We start from the raw sequence: 21,983 nt of genomic DNA on the forward strand, positions 1-21,983 counted from the left end.
GAAATTTGTCAGTATGTGACTGTAGACTATATGTGAACAAACTCAGTCATAACATATTGATCAATATATAAAAAATTGTGTAGGGATCGTGTTAGACAAACCGCCTCCAATTAGAGATATTGTTAACAAACGAGGTTTGAACCAAAAGCTTTGAGTGTAGCCGATGATATCAAACCCCCTAGAAATATTGAGGAAGAATAAAAAAGTCCCACAATTTTTCACAGTGGGCCGGAAGACCATTCTATTCTACAAAGTTTTGGAACTCATGTTGCAATGGACATATGGAACAGTGTTGTATGGTATCATGGTCCCACCTCATTTGGTGTCTAAAATAGGCATAAACTTGGGCAAGAAGTGGAGTACAAGCAAAGACAATGCAAGGGAAGTGAGGAACAAAAGACTATCAGTAAGAATGAGAAGAAAAGAAGATAAAAAATCATGTGGAGGCAGATAACGAATGGCCGTTCACTATCTAAGTAAATAAGCATTCGCTATCTTGATAAAAGAAATTTAGGGGGCAATTTTATATTTGTATCTGGATTTTTGTAATAGACCCCCTTATAATTCTATAAATAAGAGAGTCATGTGAGGTTTTGAGGATAGGTTTTTGGGTTTTTGTTCAGAGAGAGAAATAGGGAGGGGAGGGGATTTTATGGAGTTAGAAAACTCCAAAACTAGGAAAAATCTGTCAAAATTGCAATTCAAAGTTACTCTATAGGATTTTATTGGATTCTAACCCCTTTTCTCTGTAAGTCTTTAGTTTAACTTTCATTTTGTAGTCTTTTTATTCTTTGTAATTTAATGGATTTCAAGCCTTAAAACTCCCTTCCCTTTCTTTACTTATGCAAACTTGATGGAATCACACCACCCTATTACTTAAGAGTGTGGATTCTGATCCATCATCCATTTGGTAGGAACAAGAGAATAAGAAATTAAGTCTAAGTTCCTTTAAGAAATAAAGTCTAAGTTCATTCTTCCCTTTGTTCTTCTTTCTTTTCTTCCTTCATTATAATAAAGTATTTAGTGTTGATTTTGGTTGCTCTTAGACTAGTTGGCAAAAGTTGTACCCCAAAGTTGGGAGTCTCTTGGAAGTTGAAACTCTTATCTGAATAGAAAGTTCAAATCAAGAGTAACCTTAATCAACCCCACTGTTTTGGTTGGAAAGATTGAGAAAATAACCAAGGGAAGTAAAACAAAATGGTGCTTTCATTGTTTCCCTTGGTAGTGGTTTTGACTCCTAGTTGACTTCTTTTCTGTTTTTTTTTTCTCACTGTTTCTAACTTGATTTCCATTATTTTAGAGATTTTTCTTAGTTATAGTTTACTTGCTTGATAAGCATTTTAGCTAATGGTTATTCCAGTTTTTAGGCTTATTTTCTTTATTTTTCTCTTTGTTGGTTATTCTGAACCAGCCTAACTATTTTGGGGCCCACATGAGAACGACTTATAACAAAATTTTGTTATAATGCCCATTTGTTATATGCCTTCAACAACTCCTTTGGGCCCCTGTAGACACCCCATTTTTGCACTCGCCTGATAATCAACTCGTCAATCCGATTGCAATGATTCCCAATGATGGATGTGTATTCCATTGCTTTATTTTGTTACCAGATTTGTTTCAGAAATCCGGACGAGGTATCTCGAATTGACAAAATCTTAGAAACCACGCTACGCTAGGAAAATACGACCCTAGAAACATAGAAATCATCATCTTGCAAATCAAAAAGAAGCTTCACGATAAAAATCACTAAAAATTGACCAAATTACCAAAATACCCCTAACCTCAAAACAACCCTAGAGCCTATGTTACGCTTAGGAAAACCCATTCGAACACATAAAATGACAAATCGGAACAAAATAAATCATTTCACCAATTTTCACAGAATTCGACAAAATTACGAAAATGCCCCTCATAAAGTTCACAATCATTTCACATAAAAATTTTTATAAATGACACAAACTAACATTCTCATTGAATTCCTTACGAAAAATCGATTCTAAAACATCCTAGAACGCCAAAAACCGACTTAAAACGTGAAAAGTCCTCTCCGGGGGCAAAACGGTAATTTCACAATTTTCATAATTAAAAAATTTGAAATTAATAAATAAAATATTAAATAATTAAATTTAAACATTAATGAAATAAATTTAAAAATTTGAACCTAAAAAATCGATTAATCGGACTCTCAGGCAAAATTGTTGAGGGTTCGTGGGATATTTCTTTAAGGACCCCTCCATTTGGGGGTCCAAAGAATTAAAGATATTTTAGAGGAGGGTTCTCCAAAAATTAAAAGTAAATCAAGCAAGACTGAAGTCAAGGTATTAAAGTCAATCGAGTGAGACTACAGTCAAAATTAAAGTCAATTAAGCAAGACTGAAGTCAAGATATTAAAAGTCAATCAATTCAGACTAAAGTCAAAACATTAAAAGTCAATCAAATAAGACCAAAAGTCATAATAGAGATCTAATTAAATAATAACTCTATCTAATAGAGTTCTAACTTAAAAATAATTCTACCTAAAACAATTTGAATTAAAACACAATTCTACCTAAAACAATTCTAATTAAAACACAATTCTACCTAAAACAAGTCAAACTAAAACACAACTCTAATTAAAAGATCTCTAATTAAACACTAACTCTATCCAAATCAACCCCTAAAAACATCTATAAATAGAGGTGCTCACACCCTATTTTCGGATCAAATCATAAACCCTAAGAGAAGTAGGTCTAGAAGCTCCCCTAGCCCCCCATAAACCTTAGTTTTGGAGCCCCAACTCCTTACCTAACATCCCTCCTTCAATTTTTGTCTAGAAAACACCTAAAATCCCTCCAAAAACACCCTCAAATTCGCAACAAACTTGAAGATTTCAGATCCAAAAACAAGGAGATACCTTGATCTAGGAGATCCGAAGTCAAATCCGGAGACAAAACGAAGCAAGGGAGTACAGTACAAGGAGCTCTTTTTGTCAGATCTGAGGGAACAAAATCCTTGCTATCGGAAAGGTATGTAATTTTTTTAATTTTTATCTAGGTTTTTAGCAATGTGATATATTTGGGAAGTTAGTAGAGACCGGCTTTGGCCGGGCGGGGTTGGTGCCTAACACCTTCCAACCCCGTAACATGATCCCCGAATTCAAATTTTTTGTGGTAGATTAGTTCTTTTTATCCATGTTTGAGTCAGTTTGGTTCCTAGACCACAATAACTAGGTGGCGACTCCCAAACCTCAAGAGTCAAAAGCGGATCCGCGCACCCCGCGGATCGAGGGCGCTTTCAGCCCCTAATTTTATTTATTTTTCCTCTTTCTTCTTTGTTTTCTTTTTGTTTTTGTATTTTTTCTATGGTATAGAGGATGAGTACTACCCCACATTTTTCTTCGAAAAAATAATATCACTTTTGTAGTATTTTTCCTTAGTCCCATTGTTGACACCCTATTTTTGCACTCGCCTGATTGATCAACTCGTCTACTTGATTGTGGCAATTCCTGATGATGGAAGGATATTCTAAGGGTTTTTTTTTTCATCAATAGATGTGTTGTCAAAGCTCGATTAAGATCTTCCATGCAAACAAACCATAGAAATCATACAACATTATGAAAATGTTATCTGAAACATAAAAATTATCATTTTGAGATTAAAAGAAACCTTATGAGAAAAATTATTAAAAATTGATCAAAATACCTCTAATACCAAAACACCTCCTAAATGCTACATTACACTTAGGAAAACCTTTTTGAACACATAAAATAACAACCTAGAACCAAATAAATTATTTCGTTAATTTTCACAAAATTACCAAAATACCCTTTGTGCGGACCCAATATTTTCAAAATTCCATAAATGACACAAAATGATATTTTCAATGAATTTCTTACGACATATCCCAAAATTTTGAAAAAAGACCTCCTAACGCAAAAGCCCTCTTTGCGGGCAAAACGATAATGTTTTAATTCTAAAATTCAAAAATCTGAAATTAATAATTAAAAATCTTAATAAATGTAAAGTGAAATCTTAATAGATTAAATTAAAAATTTTAAACAAATAAATACAATTAAATAAATTCATAAGCCTAATTTCAAGCGGTGGCCCATTTATTCAAGTGAGGCCCACCCAATATTTAATAAAGTACCCTTCATGGAAGGAAGGAGGGAGTGTCTAAAAAAATTTCAAATAATTAAATAAACCCTTCATGAGGGGTCTTCAAAAATTAGAAGATTTAATTCTGCATAAGCCAAATAAACCAAATAACATAAAAACCACTTGAAATTTTATCTAAAACCACTTGAAGAAAGTTATACATGAGTTATATCTAAAAAAGATCCAATCTAAATTAAATTTATCAAAAACATTTTTAAAAGCCACTCTACCACCAAATCTCATAGGTCTTCAAAAACCCTAGGTCAAAAGCTCTCCAGAATTCTTCCAAAGCCCTAAATATGAAGTCTCAACTCAATACTTAACCCTCGGACTTTGATTTTCAATAGGAAAAATCCTAAAAACCTTAAAAAATACTCAAAAAGATTAGAAAAATATTTAGATTTAGCAAAAGAATTTGTTATCTTGGAGTTCGAAAGCAAATCTAATAACGAATACATATCGAGAAAATTCGCACTAGGAACACTCACTGCCAGTTTTTTAGGGAACCAATCATCGTAACCACCTAAGTAAAATAGGTAAATTTTTTATTCTTTTTTTAGATTTAGGCTATTTTGCAATGTAGATCTTTGATAATAGTAGAGATTGACTTTCGACGGGGTGGAATTGGTGTTTAACAGTGTTAAAACCTCATAATTTCGTAAGTTGACCCCTATACCCGTAATCTCTTCGTAGATTTGTGTTTTTATCTAATTAGAGTCCTTTGTTATTCTTAGACCATAAAATTAGGTGGCGACTCTATAAAATCCAATAAATTTTTTTTTTTTACCGAAAACCATGTGGGTTGAGGATTTTTCACCCATTTTGCACTTTTTCTAGTGGGACCTAGATTTGATCTCACTTTTTGTGTTATTGAATTTTCATTTTAATAAGGTGTTATGTTACAAAAATTGTGTTCCATTTTTTTATTCTATATTTTCCACTCTCACATACCCATTTTTCTCATCAGAAGTTGATAAGGTTGTACCCGAATTTTTTCATAGCTTGATAGTTTATTCTTTTTGGTGCATATTCTTATTTTTATTTTTCTTTCTCACTTTTTTTTTTCTATTTTTTGGCTGTATTTTCCTTCCATGTACTTGTCTGCTTTGTGTTGTTCTCTTTTTGTATTTGGTGTATGAAATATACATTTTTTTGTTTCTTTAGCTTCACACTTTTTCAAAATCAAAAGACATATTTTTCATGGAAATTTAATTACAAAAGAAAAAGGTTTTTTACACCAATCCAAACGGTAAAAAGGGAATACAAGGATTTATGACTATTTGTTAGAATTGATTAGTACAATGGCAAACGAAAAAGCATATCAGGCACCACCTACCACCCAGTTGGGATTTGATTTGGATGCACATAGGGATATATGTTATAGTTTTATCAAGGAAAAATAAATCGCTCACTCAGCACGATTACGTGATAATGCTTTGACTTTTAAAGCCCCAATGGGGGAAACTATCTGGTCACCACGAGAAGAACGATTGTTAGAAGAGAATGAGGCACTTAAATCTCAACTAGCTCAATTAAAATAAGTGTATAACCGAGCAAGTCGTGAAAAAGATGATACTAACATACCTAACAAATAGTATCGTGGAGATCATTTTTTGTCATGCAACTTGATGAATACAAGTATCATAGAGGGGCAAGGGGGTCCACAAGGAATAAATGGGTCAACGCTTTAAATCAAGTCAATAAACATGGAGTTATCGAGTTTTATACCTAAAGTCGAGTACGTTGCAAGAAGAAGGAAGTCAATAGTTCATAGCCCTTCCATAAAGAGATTGAAGCATAGTTTTAACTAAGCACAAAATTCAGCACCTTAGGGTCAATTCCCCTCACTTAGGAAGAAATTAAACCTAAAATCGCATAAGTAGAGTGAAAGTTCGGTACAAACCGAGACCACCCAAAGTAGAGTATGGTAGGATCTTAGGTTGATAAGCATAAGATGACAAACCATGACCAACTTGAAAGAAACCAGCCCGACCTAGGAGAGATAGAGCCCTCCATGCACTAAGTACCCTCACTCATAACCAAAGGCAAAAAAGTTTATCAAGACGTGAAAGTGTCACGCACTTTGATACATCTACCCCAAAGGCACAAAGCCAACTTCATGAGAGTACGGAGCCCAAACTCCAAGCAAACTACGTCTAAACAATATCACGAGTCCAATGTTAGCCTAAAATCATATTCAATCCTTAACTCAACTCCTAATCTAAAGCCCGAGATCGTATTTACCTCAGTTCATTCAAAATCTAAAATTCCAACTTGAGTTCGAGCAGACCCACAACACATAAACAACTCCAAGCAAGTATCTAAGTCTGAACATGTTCTCACACACAAGTACAATAAAGATCTCATCAGACTGACAGGATACCATGCGTTGAAGATATTTTTTGTTTTATATTAATGACTTGCAATACTTAGGTGCTGTTTGTTAAACTGAACAAATAAGTGTTGAATGATTATAATTGTTGAAACTGTATAAGTGTTGAAATTGTTGTCTGTTTACCGATCTGAATTGTGCTGAACTGATTCAAATTAAGCGCACATAAATCTGTTTGTTACTTAATGCTGAAAACTGGTAAATTGACTATATTACCATTTTCAACAGTTGTATGTTTAAGGGGAAATTATTAATAAAATCCAAAAATAAAAATTATTTATTAAAAAAATACTAAATTTAATGAAATTTGTTTTGGGAACCTAACCGAACAAATTCTCTATCCTCCACATCATTTAAAAAGTAAATTTTAAATTCAAATTAAAAAATAATATTAATTCAAATTAAAGAGAGATAATATTAAATATAAATATTTCGTTAAATATTAAATATTCCAAAAAAATAAAAAAGGAAAGAGGAAATTTCTCTCCTCTTTTATTTTTTTTAAAATATTTAATATTATTTAAATGTGTGGAGGAGAGAGAAAATTTCGGCCCTTTAAGGGCCAGAATTTTCTCTTTAATTTAAATTAATATTATTTTTTAATTTAAATTAATATTATTTAATTTGAATTAATATTATTTTTTAATTTAAATTAATATTATTTAATTTGAATTAATATTATTTTTTAATTTGAATTAATATTATATTTTCATTTAAATTAATATTATTTAAATACGTAGATGAGAGAGAAAATAGGAGAGAGATAATATTGGTGTGGGTTGCCTTATTAATTTGTGGGGTGCTTATATCATCATCCGTAAGACATAAGAGGTAATATCATTTCAAGTATAAGGGTATACTTGTCTTTGTTGAAAAAGACTGGTGCTTACCGCTTCAGCAAAAAAATTAAGTGATCCAACTTTACTTAATGCTTTTCACTTATTTTTCAGCATTAAGTGCTGAAATCAGCGTTAAACAAACACCCCCTTATACATCAGATTAAAATCTTACTGACAAGTGATGGATCCATCTCCCAAGGCACTCAAGTATGCCTCAAATTGAATAACTCATCAAAATACCTGAATCGACCATATGGTGACACCTGTCCCTGAATTTCATCTATAAGATTCAAGCTACTAGGTTGAGAAAAAGGCAACTAGTTTTGGGTGGGAAAAAAATCCAAGAAAAAAGGATAATTACCCTATAACTATATTATTCATCATCTTCTTTAGCTTTCAAGTTTTATTTTTGTTTAATTGCTTAACATACTAACAAAACCTTCGGAGGATTGTTAACAGGCACCACATCGAAATCTCATCCTTTTCACCTTCTCACCCTCTACTATCTTAAAAGCCACAAAGAAGCATAGGAGAACCACACCCCCACTTGACGAGGATAAGGTTAAAAGGCCAAAGATTGAAACCAACATTAAAAGAATACGACCTAGTAAATACCAACAAGGGAGGAAGATCAAACAGACCATCAGAAGAGGTTAGAAAAGGACAACATCGATAAGAAATTGGAAAGGATTAAGGCCATCGCCAAAGAGAAAAGCCGATGACCAAGAATAAGAATCAAACACACCGATAACAGAGGTCAATCATTCTACCAAACACAAAGAAGGGAACGACCTCAGACTTACCACCCTATGTAGTCGATATTTTGCTACTCAAGGTGTGAAAGGCCAAAAAAACTTTTCACGAACATCGCCTCTATAAAAAAGTTAACACATATCTCGAGGAGTGGAAATACTAAAAAATCCTCCACAAGTATGGTTACCATGAGACTCTACGAAATCTCAAAAACCTTTTGAAAACTCAATTGTAGGGTGGATTTACCTTAAACAACATGACAAATGTAAAAAGCTTTTGTACTCGATGATGAAGGATCTAGTTAACATCGAGAAAAATGAGGAAAAAAATCACCTTCGAGTACTCAAAAAGGAGGTCTTGTTTCATCCCTTTATGAAAAAGTTCATTACTCCCATTTTCCCACAATATGATGGCTCTACTACACCTGGAAAGCACATCTCAAAGTTTGAAATTCTATGTGGATAACATGCTTTGGACCCCCTCTGAATGCTTAAACTATTTCTGACCTTCGTTTGTGGGCCAGTTTTCACGTGATTCTCGAAACCCTCCAATGACAATGTAGGGAATTGGAACGAGTTCTATAATCTTTTTTGTACACGTATCTCCTTCAATAAGATGGTGGTTGTTAAGGATATTCAGAGATGTCAGCAAGAGATGTATCGGTCTCTAACAAACTATTTTGATTAGTTCCAAACATTGATCTACAAGTTAACTGATGATGTGTCTCATAAGAGTTTGGTTGGTGCATTTGCTGGGGGAGTGCTACCCAAATTCTGAAATGATCTAATTATTAGTGTAGCTAGGTCAATGGCTAACTTACAATGGATGATAAACATTCTTCAACAATGTTATGGGTAGAGCCGAGCATACACACATGTAGTTAAAGAGAGGATGCAATTTGGGTATCAAGGTGGAAAGGACGATGAGGTTTCAAAGGTAGATGAGAGGAGGACGATAAGGTTTTAGAGGTAGAGGACGAGGTAGAGCATGGGGTGTACCAGAGCACATATATACTTATAAAACAAGAAAATAATTGAATTTTGATAATAAGCATAACAAAGCTATTTTCCATGATTTGATGGAACATAACTTGGTCACCTTACCACCATCAAATCCGAGGGATAAACCGAATAACTTGATAGACGAAATTCAATGGCGTGCATTTTACAGCATGCTAAGTCATACGACCAAACACTATTTTCGATTGCAAAACGTTATATATAATTGGTAGCTAATGGTACATTGGAAGAACAAAATGCCAGACAAGGCGGTGAAGAGTTAGCATAGCTAACAAAGAAAGTCCAAGTATGCAGCGTAGATAGTGTGTCCAATGAGAAGGGAATGATTTACTTTTATAATGATGATCTGGCCATACAATTTCCCCACAACAGACCCTTGTACATTCAAGTAGTGATGGTTTATGTGCTCGTAAAACGAGTATTGGTTGATACTGGCAACTCTGTGAATATGGGGATGCCAACATCAAAATTAGACTTGAGGGTTCACATATCATCCAAGGAGTTGGTAAGATGCTATAACAAAGAAAAGTGGCAGTTCAGCTCTATGGGATTTGTGGGGAATTGAATTCTCTACATATTTTCTATGTTCTGGATGCTACAACCTTTTACCACGTTCTGTTGGGCCGACCATGGATATACAAACATGGTGGAGTTGTCTCGTCGTATCATCAATGTTTCAAGTATGCAATCAACAGGGCACAACACACAATCTGGGCAGTTGAAGACCCTTTGAGGCGTGGGAAACCATCTATGTTGATTCAAAGTTCTACCTACCGCTAGGAACTCTCGGGGTTTCGGTTGAGGCTCGATTGAGGATGAAGGGAAAGATAATTTACAAGAATGGGGTTACAACTACTCCCCTATCGAAAGAGAATTCGTTTGAAGAAGAGAAGGAAGATTTACCCGCATCAGTCCAACCCATGACAAAACAAAAAAATTCTATGTACCGTCTGGTTGGTTGAAAAAGTAATTTTTTTTTTTTTGACAATTCATGCATTGCATGACAATCTAGAGAACATAAGAGTGTTACAATAACAATTTTACTGGTCAACTCTCCTATTTTACCTCAGGACGATAAAATTTTAAAGTTTCGTGTTAAAATAAGAACAAAACTATTTTAATTTTTACCAAAAGTCTTGGAACGTTCTCTATGTTTTAATAGAACCAATATTTTTTATTTTTTTATTTTGTAGGAAATAAAAACTTTAAAAAACAAAACAAATACAAATTCTTCGAATCTATAAAATTCTCCTCGGCAACAATGCCAATTTGTTTATTGTAGGATTGATGTCATTGTTGATGGCTTGGGAACAAATAAAATTACATTAATTTGAGTTGGCAAGTAAGGGGTCGATCCACAAGGAGAATATGCAAAAATTAGATCAAATATCAAGTAATCGATGAGGAACTTATAATCATTTTTGTTGAAGATTGAGTAGCCATTAAACTACAAAGTAAAATTTAGAGAATATATACTTAAAGTGAAGAATATTAGAGAGTTGGATTCAACATAGAATATTTAAATTTAACTTAATTTTTTACTTGTTTAAAACTCAACCCAATGTACAAATTAATGTCATTGAGTTGGAAGATCATCTTTAAGCAATTTGAACTGAGGCTAAAGCTAGGGTCCCTTCACTCAAGACTAACAATTTTCTTAAGCATAAACTGTCACGCCCCAAAATCCCAATACAAATCCCTATGATTCATCAGTCAGAATCTCAAGGTATGAGATAATCAATCACACAACCTGATAGAACATTCACAAATACTAATACTTATGGAAAGAAAATATACGCAGCGGAATAAAAATTTAACTAACATCTATACGAGAGTCTAGAGTAAGCGGAAACAATCATCAAATACTGATATCATCCAAGTCCTCAGTCTCATAATATATGGAATTAAAAAAATTTCTAAGACTAACATGTTTCTTATCTACAACCAAAAACCGTTGGGATCCTCTACTAGTCCTCAAAGATATGGTGGCGGCAAGACATCAATCTGATCCTCCTCGGGGACCTCCTCAAAAGACTCATCCAATAACGGCTCCTCAAAAATTGAATAATCTGAAATGTGAAGGATAGGGTGAGTAACAAGGGAATGTTACTTAGCAGGATGAACGCCGTTCTAACAACGAGTCATACATGCACGAATAATCATCAGAACAATTAAATGATGCAAGTTGTCATAATATAACATACGATAAATGTTTAAGCATACTCAGTAAACAATTATAATAATTTTAATCTATCATTTTCAATCATTTAAAATAACATATACATCTTTTAAATGAAAACATCTATCAATCATTACAAAATAAGGAAAAGATACATAATAAGAATACGGCGGTGTAATCGATAAGAGAGCAGAGGAACACGTCGATATAACCGCATCGACTATGACAATACGATATTCCAACCTTAACCTCCGATGTGGAATCCTATCGTTATAATTTGATTTTATAGCCGGTCTAGCATAACACGATTGGATGACCATTTATCTGACTCAGACTGACCGTTGACCAAGAACCCAATGCTGAGTTCAACTAACGGTGAGGTCAACCGTTTGATGACTACAAACTAAAAGTGATCACTAACTAGCCTAAGAGATCCCTCGCATCGAAGCCTATCAAGAGGCAATGCATGTGAATCTCGCCTAACTCTACACTATACAGAGACCGCCTTTACACACAACGTTCCTCAGGAAATAAGTAGGAGAAATTCCTGAATTTCATAAGTTGTAATATGCTCTAAGGTATCCTATACTACCAAAGAGCATATGACATCTAGTGTTATCCTAGATTGACTCGCCTCTTCCAGATACACAGCAACGCGTCACTCTTTATGGGTTTTCTACAAACCTTTACTAGTAAACAAAATAGTTTATTTTGTATATAATATATCATTTCTTTTAATTGAAAATACAAATAAAGTCTAGTAGTGCCCTCCAGTGACAGTTATCTGTCATTTCCATCCATTAACCATCTCATCCCTCTATCTATCTATCATGTTTTACGTGGCATGACCACTACGTAGAATTGGAGGCACTGTCCCATCAATCAGTCCAGAACATACGTTCTCTCTATCCATTCATCAATTAAATCGATCAATCTATCATCTAATTTCCTACATATCTATCAAAGTAATTTCACCTTTAAAGTAATTCAAAATCCATAACCAATTTCATTCGATTATTTTGATTGAGTCGAAAGACTCGGAAACAAAGATAAAATCATAAGACGTAAAAGCTGAAAATCTTTGTAAATTTGGCTAAGTGTTAAAAAAATGATTTTTTTTCAAAGTCGAAATTTAAAACAGGTTATTTATTTATTAAAGAACTTAAAGTAATACTTAACTGTTTTTAATGAAATAAAGGTAGGAAATGAGTATACATACTAGATGAAAGCAAAAAAAAAAATAGAATCAAACTCGAGATTCGGATATTTTTTCGAATTACTATTTTTGGTCGAAACTTGACCAAAATCGATCCAAATATTATACCAACTATAAAATGCTTATATTATATCAAATGAACTAAAACCAATCATAAATAAGCATGCAAATATGATTCAAATCATTCAAATATGTATAAACTTAATGAAACGATCGATTTATCGACAATCACATAGATTTTCTATGAAATTATCGCATAAGTAGAAGGTAGAAGGGAAGGCAACCTACATCAAGCTATATTCAACGGTTGAACGGAATTTAAAATCACCTCCGATCAATCTCTAAATTTTTCTTCCGGCAAAAATCGGATTTTTTGCGTCCACGCGTAACCCTCGGCGAGAGGAACAACTTTTCTTCTTGCAGCTAAGCTCGAATCGTTTTCGTTTGGCGTAGATATGAGTTTTAAATATTGAGGGAAAATGGTTGAGATTTGTTTGGAGAGGAGAATAAGAAAAATCTGATTTTTCTAATAGAATTCAGATATTTATATAACTTAAATTGGGACATACTTGTCATTTTGGGAATTATTTTTCCCAAATGCCGAATTGGACAAACTTATACTTTATTTCGAATGATTTTTTCGACATGAATCTGATGGTATGATCGATTTCCTCAAATTACGTCTCTAAAGTGTCGTTTACTTATTGGAAAAATATCTAATGCGAAACTCGAGGATTTGATAACTTTTTCAATCGACTTCAGATTTAGGCGTGCTTATAGGCTAAAATATGTTTCTCGATCCTTCTAAATCTATTGGTGAAGTTAATTTTCCTCAAAAATTAAAAATTAAAAATTCATACTTTTAAATCAATGCACGGATCTAAAATTCTTTCCTCGAGATACATTTTAGGATTTTTCCGGTCATTACATAAATCATCCATTAATTTAGTTCAACTATGGAATATCTAGGTCAAGATTAGTAAGTATAAGGTTGTTTAGATAATTTTAATCCTTTGGAGTTGGATTAGATCAATGAAGACAGCTCATTAATCAACAATTACAATTAAAGTAGAGGTGAGAAATAAATTAAACTATAAACCAAACCTTTCTCTAGGCTTGCTCCAACTCCTTAAGCCCGCCTTCTCCCAAACTACTTGCAAGTTTCCTTGCAAAAATCTCTCCACGCCTACTCTTAGAAAGAGTACTATTCGTCTTTAGTTATGTAGTTATCCCATTTCTTAGAGATCATAAGACCCCGATAAAATTGAAGGCCTACAGACAATAGGAGATCGTTTCTCACCCAGCCCTACCTACCTTATTAGAGAAAGGGGAGGCTGGAACTGAAAAAGACCTAGTTCCACACACACAAGACATATAGAAGGTATAAGATGGTCAATTTACCACAGAAAGCGAATTCGATCATATAGTCGTCTTCTTTGTTTAATAAATACTTAGTGGAAGAGGATGTCAGATCAAAAATGATTCTTCCTTCAACTTCCTAATGAGGGGGGGGGGGGGGGGTGGAACTAGCCTCTTGTCATGGAAAGTTCAAGAAGAGAAAATAAAAGCGAAAAGAAAATTTCTAAAGAAGTTAATTGAATATAGAAAATTTCAATAATTTCTTAAGAAATAAACTAGAAACATAAACTAAGCTATAGACTTTTAGCTCTTTCTAGCTTTTATTTCTCTTATATTGGAGAGTTGGGACTATAAACACCCCATTTTCGTACTCACCTGATTAATCAACTCGTCAACCCGATTGTGACGGTTTCCAATGATGGATGAATATTCCAATGTTTTTATTTGTTACTAGAGATGTTTCAGAAATTCAGATGAGGTATTTCAAACAAACAAAACTTTAGAAACACGCTACGCTTTGAAAATATGACCCAAAACCTAGAAATCATCATTCTTGGGACAAAAAGAAGTTTTATGAGAAAAATCAATAAAAGATGATCAAATTACCAAAATACCCCTGACATCAAAACATCCTTTAAGCCTACACTACGCTTAGAAAAATCTTTTCGAACACATAAAACAGTAAATTAAAACCAAATAAACTGTTTTACCAATTTTCACCAAATTCGACAAAATTACGAAAATACCCCTTATAGGATCCATGATCATTTCACGTCAAAAATCTATAAATGACACAAACTGATACTTCCATTGAATTCCTTATGAAAAATTGATTTCAAAACATCCAAAAACGATTTCGAAACTCAAAAGCCCTCTTTGAGGGTAAAACGATAATTTTTCAATCCTAAAAATTTTAAATTTCAAAATTAATTATTAAAATATTAATGAACATAAAGTGAAACCTTAATAAATTAAATTTAAAATTTTAAACAAATAAAATAAATTAATTAAGTCCACGGGCCAAATTTTAAGTAATGACCCATTTAAATGGGGCCCACCTGACATTTATTAAAAGACCCCTCCATTTGGGGTCCCAAAGAATTAAAAATATGATCAGGGGGATTCTCCCAAAAATTAAAAAATATTCTTTCATTGTACGTAAGAATGAAAATCCTAATTAAACTTATCTTAATGAAACTTAGTCAAACTAAAAAACTCTAAAAAAATATATATAAATAGGAGCCTCCACAACCTAATCTCGCAGGTCAAGAAAAATCCTAGGAAAGAGAGGTCAGAAACACCCTTCAACCTTCCTAAAATCCTAAATCTGAAGCCCTAACTCCCTACCTAATACCCAAATCCCAATTTTTACTCAAAAAATACCAAGAAACCCTCCAAAAAATACTAAAAAAAAATACTCAGATCTAGGAGGAGGATACATCATCTTGGAGATTAAAAGCGGATCCAGTAATGAATAAAAAATAGGAAAACTCATACGAGGACGTTCTCTACCAGCTCTGAGGGAACTAGTTGTCGTAATCAACTAGGTAATTATTTATTTATTTATTTTTAGGTCTATTTAGCAATATGTTTTTTTTTTAAAATAGAGACCGACGTTAGCCAGGCGGGGTTGGTGCCTAACACATTCTAATCCCGTAATGTGATCCCCAGACCCGTTCTTTTTATAGATCATTATTTTTTTTATCTATTTAGAGTCAATATTCGATTCATAGACCATAATAACTAGGTGGTGATTCCCAAACCCAAAAAAACGGATCCGCAACCCACAGATCGAGGGCACTTTCAGTAACAACTCCACTGGAGATAATTGAGGATCAAACTTGAAAAAATCCTAAATTTTGGTGCATTGCCAAATCAACCTAGTTTTTTTTATTTGTTTATTTTTATTTTTAATCTTTTGACTTGATTGTGGATCATTTGTTTGGAGTTTGAGTATGGTACTTTTGATTTTTTTTATAGTCCAGTTGAGGGTCAACTTTTGATGATTCTAAATAATTCAAGATTTCAAAGATTAATAAGAAAATGATGGAATGATGGTGGTTGGGATGAGGAGAATGTTTTTTTTTTAAATAAAAATAAAAAATAATTTTTTAATCGGTGTTCCTTTGATAATAAATTTTTTTCCTTTTCAAATAAATCTGTGCATGATGAATGGTATCAAAGAAAGAAAAAAAAAAGATTTTATTAAAGGTGTTGTTGTTGTGCGTGATGAAGGGATTTTAAAAAAATTGAAAAAAAAACGAAAAAAAATAGCACCGTTATGCTGGTGTGCTGTTAGCAAAAAAATATTTTTTTTCTTTATTTTATCTTCTTCTCCATGTGTACAAAGAAGGGAAAACAAAGAGAGACGTTTCTTCTTCAAACTTCTCTCTCTATCTCTCTCTCTCTTCCCTAATCCTTCCTATGAAGATTCCCTCATCGCCTCCTCAGATTCAACTTATCTTCTGTTCTTAAATGATTTTGGCAACATACTTCTCCGCTAAAATTCTCTAGATCTAATCATCTCATTGGTGTTTTTAAAGATAAATATGGTTTATTTAGATTCATTGTTTTTGGTGGTGTAAAACCTCGAGTTTTTTATTCGTATCTCAAGGAAATAAATAGTGAAATTTTGAGAAAATCTTGAAAATAGGACTTAGGGTAAAGTTCTAGGATGTTTTTGATCATTTTAAATAGAATCTGACCTCACCATTGGATTCAAAATGATCAAAAAACATACTTTAGCCTATAAACACGCTCAAATGCGAGTCCGAACAAAAAAGTTACAAGATCCTTGATTACCGAGTCGGATCAAGCTAAAATAATGATTTTTTGCTAGATCAAGAATTGTTAAGATTCTATCATACCATTGGGTTCGTAACAAAAAAATTATAGAAAATGAACTTTTTACTTGTCATTTTTGGAGCCCAAGAAGTCGAGTTATCGTAAAAACGAAAACGACGTCAATTTTAGGGTCCCACTAGGCCAAAAAAAATAATTTTTTGCTAGAGACATAATTCATAGAATTTGACTATGCGATTAGATTCGAAATAAAAAATTAGATAAAATAGAATATTCATTCGTCGTTTTTGGAATCCGAACGGTTAAGTTATCATCAAATGAAACAATAGGTTAAATATTGATTTTGTCCGAAAGTTTATATAAATAAATTTTAAAATATTTTCACTATTCATCATCATTTAAAACCATCCAAAAATCAGCCAACGTTTTTATTTTTATTTTTAAATTTGATTTTTTCCTCGACTTTCCAATTCAAATTTGTCGTGAACGGTCCATCTTCGACCTCCTACGCAGAAGGAAAAAATGTCTGCAACCTTGACCTATACAAAACCCACATAATTTTCTTTCATTTTCTTGTATTTTTTGTTCCGTATCATCAAAAAATAGTTGTATGTGATACGGAGATTCCATACCTTCAACCCTAGATTTCATTTGTTTCGAAGTTAAATCGTCATCCACCGTAGAAGGGAGAAAGGACAATGGTATCGAGATCTTCAAAATCACCGGGCCAGATTCAAAAATCAGCTGCCTTGAAGTTCAATCCGCCTCAATTTCTGTGCCGATCGTCTCGATTTTTGCACAGATGCGCTTGATCATTTCGTATAAAGATTGTAAGGAACTCTAAATTTCTATTAGTAATCGTAGATTGTGAAAATTACATTTATAATTTTATTAAAAATTTGTGATGTGTTTCCAAAAATATATAATTCAATTGTTTATTTCAAATTCACGTCAGAACTTACATATTTGATATGTTTAATTGTAGTTTATAACAAATTATACGTGGATAAGATATTTCACTGGGTTATTTCTGTCAATTGGGTTCTGTGCATTGCCCGGATCCTATTTTGATATAAATTTTGTAATTTTTCAATGTTTTAATAAAAAAATGAATTTCATAATTGAAAAAAAAATGATTTAATATTCATCAACTCAGTATGAGTTGATGAATATTAGAAAGTGAATATCTTGTTCGACAGATTGAAAATTGTGAAAATTTGAAAAAAGGGGATGAAATGGTAAAATATAAGAATCACACCTGATGGGTGATTGAAAGTGCCCTCGATCCACGGGGTGCGCGGATTCGATTTCGACCCTTGGGGTTTGGGAGTTGCCACCTAGTTATTACGGTCTAGGAACCGATCAAGGACTCTAAGCGGATAAAAAACTAATCTATAACCGAAAAAAATTGAATTCGGGGATCATGTTATGGGGTTGGAAAGTGTTAGGCACCAACCCTGCCCGGCCAAAGCCGGTCTCTACTAACTTCCGAAATAAATTACATTGCTAAAAACTTAGATAAAAATAAATAATAAAAAAAGTCATACCTTTCCGATAGCAAGGACTTTGTTCCCTCAGATCTGACAAAAATAGCTCATTGTACCGTACTCCCTTGCTTCGTTCTATCTCTGAGGTAAGGTATCTCCTTATTTTTTGATCTGGACTCTTCGAATTTATTATAGATTTTGAAGCGTTTTTGGAGGGCTTTTAGGTGTTCTTTAGGCTAAAATCGAAGGAGGGATGTTAGGTAAGGAGTTGGGGCTCCAAAACTAGGGTTTATGGGAGGTTAGGGGGGCTTTTAGACCTACTTCTATTAGGGGTTTATGATTTGATACGAAAATAGGGTGTGAGCACCTCTATTTATAGATTTTTTAGGGGTTGATTTTGATAGAGTTAATGTTTAATTAGAGTTCTTTTAATTAAAGTTGTGTTTTAGTTAGAATTGTTTTAGGTAAAATTATATTTTAATTAGAATTGTTTTAGGTAGAATTACTTTTTAGTTAGAACTCTATTAGATAGAGTTATTATTTAATTAGAACTCTATTATGATTTTGACTTTTGGTCTTATTTGATTGACTTTTGACTTTTAATATTTTGACTTTAGTCTTAATTGATTGACTTTTAATATTTTGACTTCAGTCTTGCTTGATTGACTTTAATACCTTGACTTCAGTCTTGCTTGATTGACTTTAATACCTTGACTTCAGTCTTGCTTGATTGGCTTAAAATTTTTGGAGAATCCCCCTCTATTATATCTTTAATTCTTTGAACCCCCAAATGGAGGGGTCCTTAAAGAAATATCTTACGAACCCTCAACAATTTTCCATGAGAACCCGATTGATCGATTTTTTTAATTCAAAATTTTAAATTAATTTCATCAATGTTTCACTTTAATTATTTAATGTTTTATTTATTAATTTCAAAATTTTTAATTATGAAAATTGTGAAATTACCGTTTTACCCCCGGAGAGGACTTTTCACGTTTTAAGTCGGTTTTTAATGTTCTAGGATGTTTTAGAATCGATTTTTCATAAGGAATTCAATGGAAATATTAGTTTGTGTCATTTATGAAATTTTTTGTGTGAAATGGTCATGAACTTTATGAGGGGCATTTTCATAATTTTGTCAAATTTTGTGAAAATTGGTGAAATGATTTATTTGATTTCGATTTGTTGTTTTATGTGTTCGAAAGGATTTTTCTAATCGTAACGTAGGCTCTAGGGTTGTTTTGATGTTAGGGGTATTTTGGTAATTTGGTCAATTTTTAGTGATTTTTATCGTGAAACTTCTTTTTGGGTCTGCAAGATGATGATTTCTATGTTTCTGGAGTCATATTTTCCTAGCGTAGCGTGGTTTCTAAGGTTTTGTTAGTTCGAGATACCTCATCTGGATTTCTGAAACACATCTGGTAACAAAATAAAGCAATGGAATACACATCCATCATTGGGAATCATTGCGATCGGGTTGAGGAGTTGATTAATCAGGCGGATGCAAAAATGGGGTGTCTACAGATGCCCCTCTTTGGCAGAGGGTTGAAGCAAACTAGATAGCAAATCTATTTTGGTAGATAGTGCGATATCTGAATGCCAAAGCTAGTGACAGTTCATTTTGCAGCTTGATTTAGCAATTCGTCGAGGTGTTCGGATCCTTGAGGATAAAACTCTCCCCGAGCTAAAAAGTTGTCAGGTCCTTGAGTGAGAGCTCTCACTGACAATGTCAGATCCTTGAATTTTAAAGAATTCTCCCTGACTAAAAAGTGCAAATGTGCAAGTGTGTGCATTGTGTGAAACTGAGTAAAATCTGAGTATAATAACCTGAGCATAATCGGAGCATAAATTGAGTATAAACTGAGCATAAATTGAGTATAAACTGAGCATAATTTCGAGAAAATCCTCGATGGTAACTGAGGAAAACCCAAGATATACCCTTTGCGGAAACTGAGCAAAATCCAAGATAACCCTTGGCGGCATCTAAGCAAAATCCAAGATAACCCTTGGCGGCGACTGAGCAAAATCCAAGATAACCCTTGGCGGAAACTGAGTAAAATCCAAGATAACCCTTGGCGGCATCTGAGCAAAATCCAAGATAATCCTTGGCGGCAACTGAGCAAAATCCAAGATAACCCTTGGCGGTTATTGAGCAAAATCCAAGATAACCCTTGGCGGCATCTGAGCAAAATCCAAGATAACCCTTGGCGGCAACTGAGCAAAATCAAAAATAACCCTTGGCGGCAACTGAGCAAAATCCAAGTTAACCTTTGGCGGTAACTGAGCAAAATCCAAGATAACCCTTGACGGCAACTGATCAAAATCCAAGTTAACCCTTGGCGGAAACTGAGCAAAATCCAAGATAACCCTTGGCGGCAACTGAGCAAAATCCAAGTTAACCCTTGGCGGCAACTGAGCAAAATCGCGGTAACTAAGCAAAATCCAAGATAACCCTTGGCGGAAACTGAGCAAAATTCAAGATAACCCTTGGCGAAAACTGAGCAAAATCCAAGATAATCCTTGGCGGCATCTGAGCAAAATCCAAGATAACCCTTTGCGGCATCTGAGCAAAATTGGCAGATGAATGAATGGATTATGGGAAAGAATGAACGAATTTAGAGAAAACTGATTAGAACGAATTTGGAAGATAATGAATCTAGAAGAGAAATGATTGAATCTAAAAATGATTGAATCTGGAAAAGAATCTGGAGAACGAAAGAATGCCATATCTCCTATGTGAGATCCAAAATGCTTTTGTTTGAATCTCAAGGATTTATCAAAAAGTTTTATGAATTTAAAACCTGAGTTTTTATTTCTTTCGAACCTCAAGAGTTTTTTGAAAAACTGTTATCAAGAGGGTAACCTTAAGTTTGGGGTTCTCATTATCTTTTAGGATTAACATTGCTCGAAAACAAAATGCCCCTAGTTTGACAATGAACGTGGCATTGAAGATAATTGAACACATCATGCAAAAATTAAAAAAATGCCCCTAGTATAAGGGGGAAAAGTTACATTAAAGAAGAAAGAAAATGCCCATTGTATAAATGTTTGAAATATTTGATTACCACAAGCGCAATAAAGACTCAACTTTTAATTTTGATTAATTTTATTGAAGGTTTTGAGTCAAGCTCAAGAGAACAAAATTATTTTCTTTCGAGACTCATCAGAGAATTCACCCTTATCTCCCTTGGTTCACTTGGGGAAGTAAGAATTTTCAGATTGATCGTAGACAAGATACTTGTGGTTTCTGAGTCTATGCCTGGTTTAAGCTAAGTATTTAACTTGATTATTCGGACTTCTGATGTTTCAGCTCGGACCGCTCTCAATTTGGGATTTTCTTCTATTTTTCTTTGTTGCTCTAACTTTTGCCTAGATCGTCTTTTCAGGTTTTCAATCTATCGAGCTTGCTCTAACTTTTGCCTAAATCGCCTTTTCATGTTTTCAATCTAGTGAGCTTTTTCTTTTTTTCTTGGCTCTGATTGTTGTCAAAGTTGTCATTTCAGATTTTCAACCTTGCGAGCGTGCCGTAATTTTTGCCTAAGTCACCCTTTTGGGGTTTTCAACCTAGCAGACCTTTTTTCTTCTTTTTCTTTTCTTCCTGTCTGAACTTCTGGAGTTGCTGTCTGATCATGCTTTGCTATCTTCCTTGAACTTTCGTACGGTACTTAGGAGGACTTTCATGGGTAGGCTTAGGACTAGGTATAAAATGAAAGGAATTTTGAGGCTCAAAAACCCAAATGCCCCTTGTGTGGCATTTCCTTTTAAATTATATTCTTTTTCCTTAAATTTTCTTCCCCATTT

This window comes from Akebia trifoliata, chromosome 7 (genome assembly GCF_017979445.1).
Source record: "Akebia trifoliata isolate Shusen 1 chromosome 7, ASM1797944v1, whole genome shotgun sequence".
Classification (NCBI taxonomy): Eukaryota; Viridiplantae; Streptophyta; class Magnoliopsida; order Ranunculales; family Lardizabalaceae; genus Akebia; species Akebia trifoliata.